The sequence below is a fragment of the Aquila chrysaetos genome, chromosome 8, assembly GCF_900496995.4.
Source record: "Aquila chrysaetos chrysaetos chromosome 8, bAquChr1.4, whole genome shotgun sequence".
In the NCBI taxonomy this organism is placed as follows: Eukaryota; Metazoa; Chordata; class Aves; order Accipitriformes; family Accipitridae; genus Aquila; species Aquila chrysaetos.
In genome coordinates, this window is record NC_044011.1 from 42828111 (window position 1) to 42836640 (window position 8530).

At 44.0% G+C, this 8530-nt stretch overlaps 1 long non-coding RNA gene across 1 annotated transcript in view; it reads right to left on the bottom strand.

Annotated features, from left to right (window-relative positions):
- Nucleotides 1–4477, bottom strand: part of LOC115344529 — a 41125-nt gene extending 36648 nt beyond the window's left edge. Inside the window, exons 1-2 of the long non-coding RNA XR_003924551.2 lie at nt 4209–4477; nt 177–233 (exon numbers count right to left, since the gene is read on the bottom strand). This is a non-coding gene — a long non-coding RNA (uncharacterized LOC115344529). The remainder of the gene's footprint in view (nt 1–176; nt 234–4208) is intronic.
- Between the last annotated feature and the right edge of the window lie 4053 nt (nt 4478–8530).

The following is an 8530-nucleotide window of genomic DNA, read 5'->3' on the forward strand; positions in this document are numbered from 1 at the left end:
TTTTGTGCAAAGCCAGCAAGAGAATGTCAAATATGTAACTTTCCCCTAGCCTCCTTGTTTGTTTGCTTTTTTAAAAAAACCCACAACATTAACACGTGTATTGTTCTTTGATCATTAGACTCACGCTTCCACCTATGGTGAAATATAGTGCAGTTTTGAACTATATTTGTACTTACATTTGTGGAGTCTGTGAACAATATCATAAATAGAATTGTTTTCATTTCCACTGCTACCTGTAAAAATAAATGGAGGAATTCACTATTAATACCAGTGCTGCACTAAAGGACTGTCTTTTGCTTACAGTCACTGTCCTACGTCTCAAACACGTAGCAACGATGTGGCAACACCTGCAGCATCTCTCTGCCTTGTAGGAAAAACTACAGTAAATTTAACACCCTGAGGAAAAGCGTTCCTCAGAAATCATCCACGTTTTGCTGCTTCTGCTCTGAAGGCCTTTGCACCTTTGGATGGCTCCTTGAACCCACCAGTGCACAGAGAAAAGAAAGAGATGGCTTCGCTTTGGTCAATGGAGAGGAGGAGGCACTACGTAAGCTCTTGGGCAGAGCAGACCCCAGGCTCTTCAGCTGGCCCTACAGTGGTCCTGGGCACCGACACTCTACACGTGGCTATGGCTGGCTCAGGAACAGACCCTGGCAAGAGGTGACTGAGGGGACACGTTCAGATACGGTTCCTCCAGACTGGTGGAGCTGTGAAAACTCCACTAGTGAAAAGGTGTTACTTGTAGACATGCAGCCTCCACCAGAAATTATAGGTGAGGGAATCAGTTTTGCTATGAACTTGTAAAGATGGTTTTAGCCAGACCGTAGGCTTCCAGCTCCTGCATGGCTCCTTCCCTGCAGCTGCTTTCACACGCTACTCTTGGGCACAGGGAAAGTGGGGAAAGAAAGGCACGTTCAAGATCTTCCCAAGAATGACCAAGATCATCTACCTCAAAAAGAACATTAGACAGAACAGCCTACCGTGACTTGCCCTGCTGTTCCTTGGTTCTTCTCAAAGACAAAAGCACAGGGCGATAATCCACGTTACTGTCTGCAATACTCTAAAATACCACCTGAAGTACCATTATCAGCTTTTGCCCTGCACTTCTATGCTCGACTTGAAAAAATACAGTTGCGCATTCTGACATGAAGCGCAAACTCTGTGCTTCCTCAAAAGAGATGCAATGTCATTTAGTGCATCTTTCTCTAAAATAAATCATCCCTTCTTTGTTTTATACTTCACTGCGCTTAGCGATATGGAAAGTCCTGCCCAGTTTTGGAGAACATTCCAGTAATCACCAGCGTACATGAACAGATCACATTTAGCATCTGTAGGTCAAGAATGACCCATTAGAGAGATGCCCATTTGGGGTCTGGTTTTCTACACCAGTGCCGGATCCCAGCTGGCTTGCTTTCCTGAGTGACTTAGCCAGGGTGTTTCAGACGGGTCTTGACATCCTGATACTCAAAATGCTCTGAGCAATCACCATCTTCAAAAAAGGCCTTCGTAGGATGTCTCTGTGTAAGTACTGAAACAAGGAAGCTGCCACAATTAACTGCTCCAGAAAGCCGAGACCATTGTGCTTCTGCTCGGCACATCCCAGGACAGGAACAGACTCACAGCAAAGGTAACCTACTGCTCGAGGCGATACGGTATGTCCCATTCCTGCACCTCCTGCTTTCTCTATTCAGATTTCACCTCCGCCTATTGATTATGGCTGGTTTCAGAAGGTATGTCTCCATTTCAAAGAGCAAGATCATACCCGGAACTCAGGGAGGAGAGACGCATTGTAAGTTTTTCCCCATTTAAATTGTCCAAAAAGCCAGGATTCAGCACACACACGAAAGATACACAGAAAACTATGCTACACACATTTGCAACAGCTTGCTCCACTCCGGAGGTAAATGAAACCTTAGAAAGACCTGGGCCTTTCCAGGAACTATGGAATTCCCCTCCCTTGTTTTAAAAATAAAGAAGGATTTAAATTCAACCAATGAACAGCAGTGGACTTGCCTTGGGAAAACCTGGGAAGATGAAGGATGAAAATAAAGATGGGCAAGAGGCTAAATGGTTTATTGGCCAAAATCTGGCTGATACTCATTTACTGGACTTCGCTATTACACATCACAGCTAGGGTTGTTAAGATCTGGGCTCCGTGGCCTAAGAGTTGTTTTCCACTTATAACTTCTGCAAGCCTACAAATTGCAAAATCTCAACCCTAGGAGGGGAAATTAAATAATCCAAAACCATTTCCTGTCCCTAATTATATTTTGCACGTGAAGTGGATTCACACAAAGCTGCTGGATTTGGATACCTGAAAATGAACAATAGCATGGAGGAGGCCATGTTGTTTGTGTCTGGATAAGGACAATATTTTGCCATTCCACTGTCTCTAAAAGGATCTAAGCTAAATCTGTGGACCCAAGGTCCAGAAGTTAGTGTTCAAAACTCAAATCAGGTGTGCAGTTCTGCAGCCAGGGCTTATCACTTCTCTGAAAGTATGAGGCATTTTTCTTCTAAAAATATGCAAAGTACCTTACAAAAGAGCCTCCCGGTCACCCTCCCCAGTTCACAGCTAAGGAAATGGAGGTATTGCATGCGAAGAGGGGAGAGACTAGGCTGTGGGCACACCGAGCCTGTGTCCATCTGCAGCACAACCCCGACTGCCTCCATAATCCCCTGCAGGTTGCTAAATCAAAGAAGAGGAAAAACGCAAAGAAATTTTTCCCAGCCTTCTCTCATCAAAAACCTCCTTGGATCTCAGGGGATAAACGTAAGGAAAGATCAGAGAGCGTCAGCTTCGGTCATTTGCAGATTCCTTCTGCTTGGCCTAGCTGCTCCCTGTCCCTCCGTGTACACGCAGCAGGTAATCCCGGTGGGAATCAACCGAGAGACCTAGCGCAACCCAGTCACTTCTACTTTTGCTCTGCTCTCACCCTGTGCAAAGAAGAGATGCTGAGGGTTTTTTCTGCAGAGTTTTCAGCTGAGAGTGCTGAGAAGCAGCATAAACTATTGTAGCTTGTGAAGATATTATGCACTTCTAATCCCGTAACTAGGAGTATGCATCACGACTAACCTGCTACCCCTTTTTCTTACTGAGACCCTCTGCGTGGGAAAAATCAAGTTCCAGTTTAAAATAACCAAATAATAAATATATCGCTTTTAAACACAAGGATTTTACGTTTGCATGTATAGTTATTTCTTCATTCATCTCAAGCTTGTAAAATGTATATAATTCAAATATTGAAAGCTGTATATACTCTTCACACTTACAAAATTAAATGCTAACTTTTGATATGCAATATAACCATTCTGAAGAACATCGGAGGACAAAATTTAACACCAGAAACTGCCAAATGTTTCTGACCTGCTTCAAATAATCATCAACTGCAGACAGTTTTTAATTATTTGAGTCCATTTCACTTCTTATTCAGTGGTCATTTTGTTTCTTGACCATTTGGCCTATGTTCAGAAAAATCTCCATTAGGCAGCAGAGAGTCTCAAAAAAAATTATTCTCCTTCCCCTTTCTAAGGTTGGGAATATTTCAAAACCTCAAGAGAGAGGAGTTCTAAATATGTCTTTAAAACCCAAAAGTAGGGAGCACTTAAAAATTTAAAAGCACAATAGTCTATTATATTAAAACATGTTGTTATCAAGTAAAATTGCTTTCTCTCACCCCTCTGCTAACAGTTTTGCAATTCATTTTCCAGAAAGAGCTGTGAGCGTATTAAAAGGCAAAACATCTATGCTCAGGCTGGAAATGATCACATGAACAAGCCACAAGATTTGCTTGATAACATACAGCGTTTATTATTCAAGAACGAGTCTCATTTTCAGCTCTAAGGGAGAGGGCGGGGAGAGAAGGGGGAACAGTCTTTTAAAACACACACACTGGAAGCAAAGGCTTGCATTTATAGGAACCACTAAAAAGAAGAAAGAAAAGAAAAAGTAAAGAAAACAAACCTCTATGCTACCAGCAACTCAGGTTTTCAAAAACTAAGCTCTGCTCCCACCAATCTCGTAACGATTTCACTTAAAACAAGTTTACCTTACCAGAGAGGCTGAACAATCAGCAAGCTGCTAAACTTTCCTAAAAGTTCAGCTCTGCTAAAGATGGGAAGGGACACAGGAGAGCAGAAAACAAAAGCATTAGTTAAAAGTCGAAAGCTGCTGGAAAAGTTAGCTTCTCTGCACCCCTCTTACTGACCTAAGAAGTCTTCATTTCACAGGTAGCAAAGTTTGTCTTCCTTCTCCACTGCAAGATTCACACTTGCATGCAGGCACATTGCATTACTGAGAATGCACTGATCATCAAAAGAATATTGTTTCCAATCTTCGGTGACTAAGGAGGGAAAGAAAAATGCAGTCCAGCCAGGTACTGTTTCTTCGTGAAAAGTAAATCCGGCATTCTGGAATGAGTTCAAACATAGGGCTTGACAGGCAAAGGAGAAAAGCTTTTTCACTGAGCATGCTTAGTCCTGCACTGCCTGCACAGTTAATGAACATTACTTCCTTCCCAGTGGTTACTCCTAGTAGAAATCCACACCCCCTACTCTTTCAGAAGTCAGGAATGCAGCTGAAACCAAAGTCCAGAAAACATGCCCGACACCCAGACAAGGCCCCACAGATCAATAAACTCAGGTTGTGACCTGCAGGTCAGTTTGTCAAACAGGACATCAGGGTGAGTTTTTTCTACACTTGGTATAGTTTGCTTTATGCTTCAGCTAATGCTACTCACTCCCCAGAGAAAATAAAACTGCACTGGCTTTTAAAGAATGATTAAATGCTTCAATAACAGATGGGAATTCTCTTTCAAATCTTGTCTTTCCAAACTTGCTTTAAAGTGAGGAAAGAACGCTGCATAAAGAAGTTTTTCAGACAAAATTAGGTCATTAGAGTCCTGAACAAAAGTTACTTGAATTCGTCATAGGTAAGGAGTATCTGGTGACAAAAAAGAAAAGGGGGGGGGGGGGGGGGGAGCACCTTTTATTTGGTTAAGGCCTAATCCTGTTCCGTTTGCAATCACATGGAGTTTTGTCATTACCTTCGGTGGGAATAGTGCTGGGGTTTTAGATTACAAATGCTTTCAGGCAAGAGCTGTGTCTACTTCAGTGACCTGTACAGGACAGACTGGTTTTGGCACTTCAATTTGCAATTTACAATATTGCTGTGTCTGAGTGTTTGAACACTGTGCAGCAGAAATCCCCCTCCTCACAAAATTCACAAGAGTTGCTGAAGAAAAGCAATTCTACAAAATTGCATGTGTTATTTTTAAAGCTTTTCATTATATTTCAAGCTTCTCAGTTGCTTTCCAATTTTTCCTTGAGGTTACACTTAGCTCTCACATCTCAATTCTCCTCCACAATAGGACTAGAAATTTAGTCTTTTTGTAATGAAGTCTACGCTGGCGCCGACTGCCGTGTCACAGCCTTCATAAAAAACCCAAGTGTCGTAAGAATTATAATGAAATAACAAAAGCCATAATATTGTCAGAGTAAGGAGCACTAATCAGAATTACAACTGGATGGGCCGTTATCACTCTAAGACCTCTAAGATAATGAGTATTGCTCTGCATTTTAAAATGGGTTAAAACTCAATCATGGCCTCAGTGTCTGAGTAACTCCGAACGGCACAAGGCTGCATGCGCGTCCTGATTCGAACAGGACAGACCATGACAGAGATTAAATGTCTGGATACCAAATGGCCCAGACCTTTAGAATATATAACCAATTTAGCTTGCAAATTTTAATAGTGTACATTGGGACTGTATTCACATGGCTATGTTTCAGAACCACTGTGGGTCCTTTCCTCCTAAGTGCAACCAAGCGTTGGGTTTTTTTAAAAATAGTTTCATTGCCCACACATCCCTGCTCTTCCTGGTTCCATTCAGGATCATAAAAGGAAAAGTCCCAAAACTGTATGACAAAAACAAGCCGTGCTGTATTTCTAGCATACTGAACTTGAAGAGATTTTGGAAATCCCCAGAGAAAGTTTCCTGCCGATTTGGAGAAGCAGCCATGTTAGGCTAATTAAACCCGAATGCACTAACCAGAAGACTTTTCCCTTTGGTATGTTTCCATTTCATATCCCAAAGCTTTCCTTTGGTTAGGAAAGTCCCTACCAGGGGACTTTCCTAACAGGCAGCTAAATTGGAATTTTCTCTCTGGACCGTCTCTGGACCATCTCTCAGACACTTTTCTTGGCTCTGCCAAGAACTAAACCTATTAGGTGTTCATTGAGCCCGAGACATCAAAATCAGGTGGACAGTGCATCTTATTCATGACTGAAAGGAATTACCCTAAAGCTCTGAACTGATGAACCCAAGGCTTAAACACATGCTCGCTTAGCAAACAGTTGTGGTGATTTCAGACATCCTTGCCTCCCTCAGTTGTCCATTACCATTTCTGCAGCCTGGTTGGATGAACAGGGCACGTGCATCCTTTGATGTGGCATCCAGGAGCTTGACTTGCCACCAGAAGTAGGAGCCAAACGAATGGACACAGCACTGAAGCACCTTAGGAGCATGCGTGTGTGCTTCATCGTCGTGGCACGACTCTGGGATGGTAACTTGCTAGAGAGACAGTAAGACGTGAACATCGCAGCTGCCCACAAGATGAAGGAGTGCTTCAGCCCTCCCTGGCACTTACAAGAGAACTGCTGCATGAACTGCTTCAGATATTCAAGCTGTAACCACGGACCGTCACCGCAGATCTCCTCCCCATAACGTTAGCGATAGAGCTACCGAGTACCTCAAGGCTGCTGTATGCTCAGCATCCATTTTCCTTGCGAGTACCACAGCGCTGAAGCCCTGGAAGCTAAAGGCACATTGCAAATATGCCGTCTGTGAGTCACAACGGAGGGAGCAGACTGCTGATTCCCTTCATGCCTAATTACCCATAAGCGGTTGGCACGATGATTTATTTAGCACAGCATTGGCCTAGCTTTCAGACGAGTCCTGTGTCCAAATGGAAAACACTCTACCTCCAGTTTTCTTCTTGAAAGAAAAATCATGTGGGGCATTCTAGTCCATAAAACTATTCTCTCCTGTGAATTATTTGAAAACTATATGGACCGCTGTATGGCCAAAGGTACAATGCCTGTACCACCAAGACGAGCTCAGCTACGCATATTCTGTCCTGACACAGGATTACTGGTTTCTTTGAAGGAAACAGGGATCAGTCCTACCTGTAACTATTCAACTGGGACTGCAGGATGACATACCAGGTAACAGTCCAAACTGAATTTAAGTGGGAACGAGGTGCTTAAACACCCTTTAGGCTCTGCAGTGAGGGCCTTTAAAGAGCAAAGAGTTGGACAGGATTGCAAAGGAGCAGAAAACAAGAGCCACGTCCTATGCCTAGAAGCTATTAGGTGACTCCCAGATGGACCGTCAGCAACAGAGAGAGGAGAACACGGTCTCCTTCAGGCATCCATGAGTCAGGACAAGGACTGAGGAAAGCCTGGATAACTGAAAAGCCTATAGGGAACCGTACAAGCTTTGGACAGAGAAACTACTTGGGGTTTGGGATGCTGCCCACATATTCTGTTTAACCAGTAAGCTGTGCCCTAAGGCGCAGACCTGAAACAGACTTTGGTGTGGTATCAGTCCTTCTCGGGGTGAACGACAGAGCCCACCAACGCACGTTCACCAAGATCCAATAGGGAACTATCGTTACTTCAGATGTTGCCACTTTTAATGAGAGCCAAATGGCTGCCCCTCCCAGAGCTAACAACTCCAGCTGGGACAGCTTTGCTTCTCTTTTCCCCCTAGGATGCGTAAAATGCGTTTTTGCTCTCCTTCCTGACACCAGAAAAGCCTGGATTGCTTCCCACTGTACTGTGAGAGCTTGAAACTTGGCCATGCTATTTACAGCATCTTCTTTGCCCGGAGGAATTGGAGACACATCATGATTTTTCCACCATATGCAAGCAGCAGGCACTGCTGCATGTGCCAGCACTACTATATGGCAAGCTCAGCCCTACCTGTCGATGCTTCCTCGTGGCCACTCGAAGCACTACAGTCAAAAAGAACAGGATTTCCCAAGGGATGCTTGCCTGCTGGCTCTCATCTTCACTGTTCTTGGTGTTCAGATGCATCCATCCTTCAATTCTTAGTGGGAATGGACAAATTAAAGAAAGACTGTCAAGGGTGGGGCTCCATTTCTGGTCCTCTTAACTGTAATGTTAGCTTTTGGCTATAGAGAAGCTTTTCAAAAGGACTTAAGTGACTCAGAAGCCTCAAATCTATTGGTTTTCAGCGGGAGTTGGACTCCCAGGTTCCTGCTGGAACGGCAGAAAAGCCAGTTTTGCCTGTGAGTGTCTGGAGAAACATCCAGTCCTTTCTGCTTCTCATTTAACAGCCCCGAGAGAGGCTCTGGGCATCGAGAGGCGGTCTGGCTGATGGGGTATAACTCAAGGGTGACTTTTAGAGCCTGTTGTGGTGGGTTGACCTTGGCCAGCTGCCAGACACCCACCCAACTGCTCTCACACTCCCCTTCCCTCCTTAGAGGGACAGGAGGAGAAAATCAG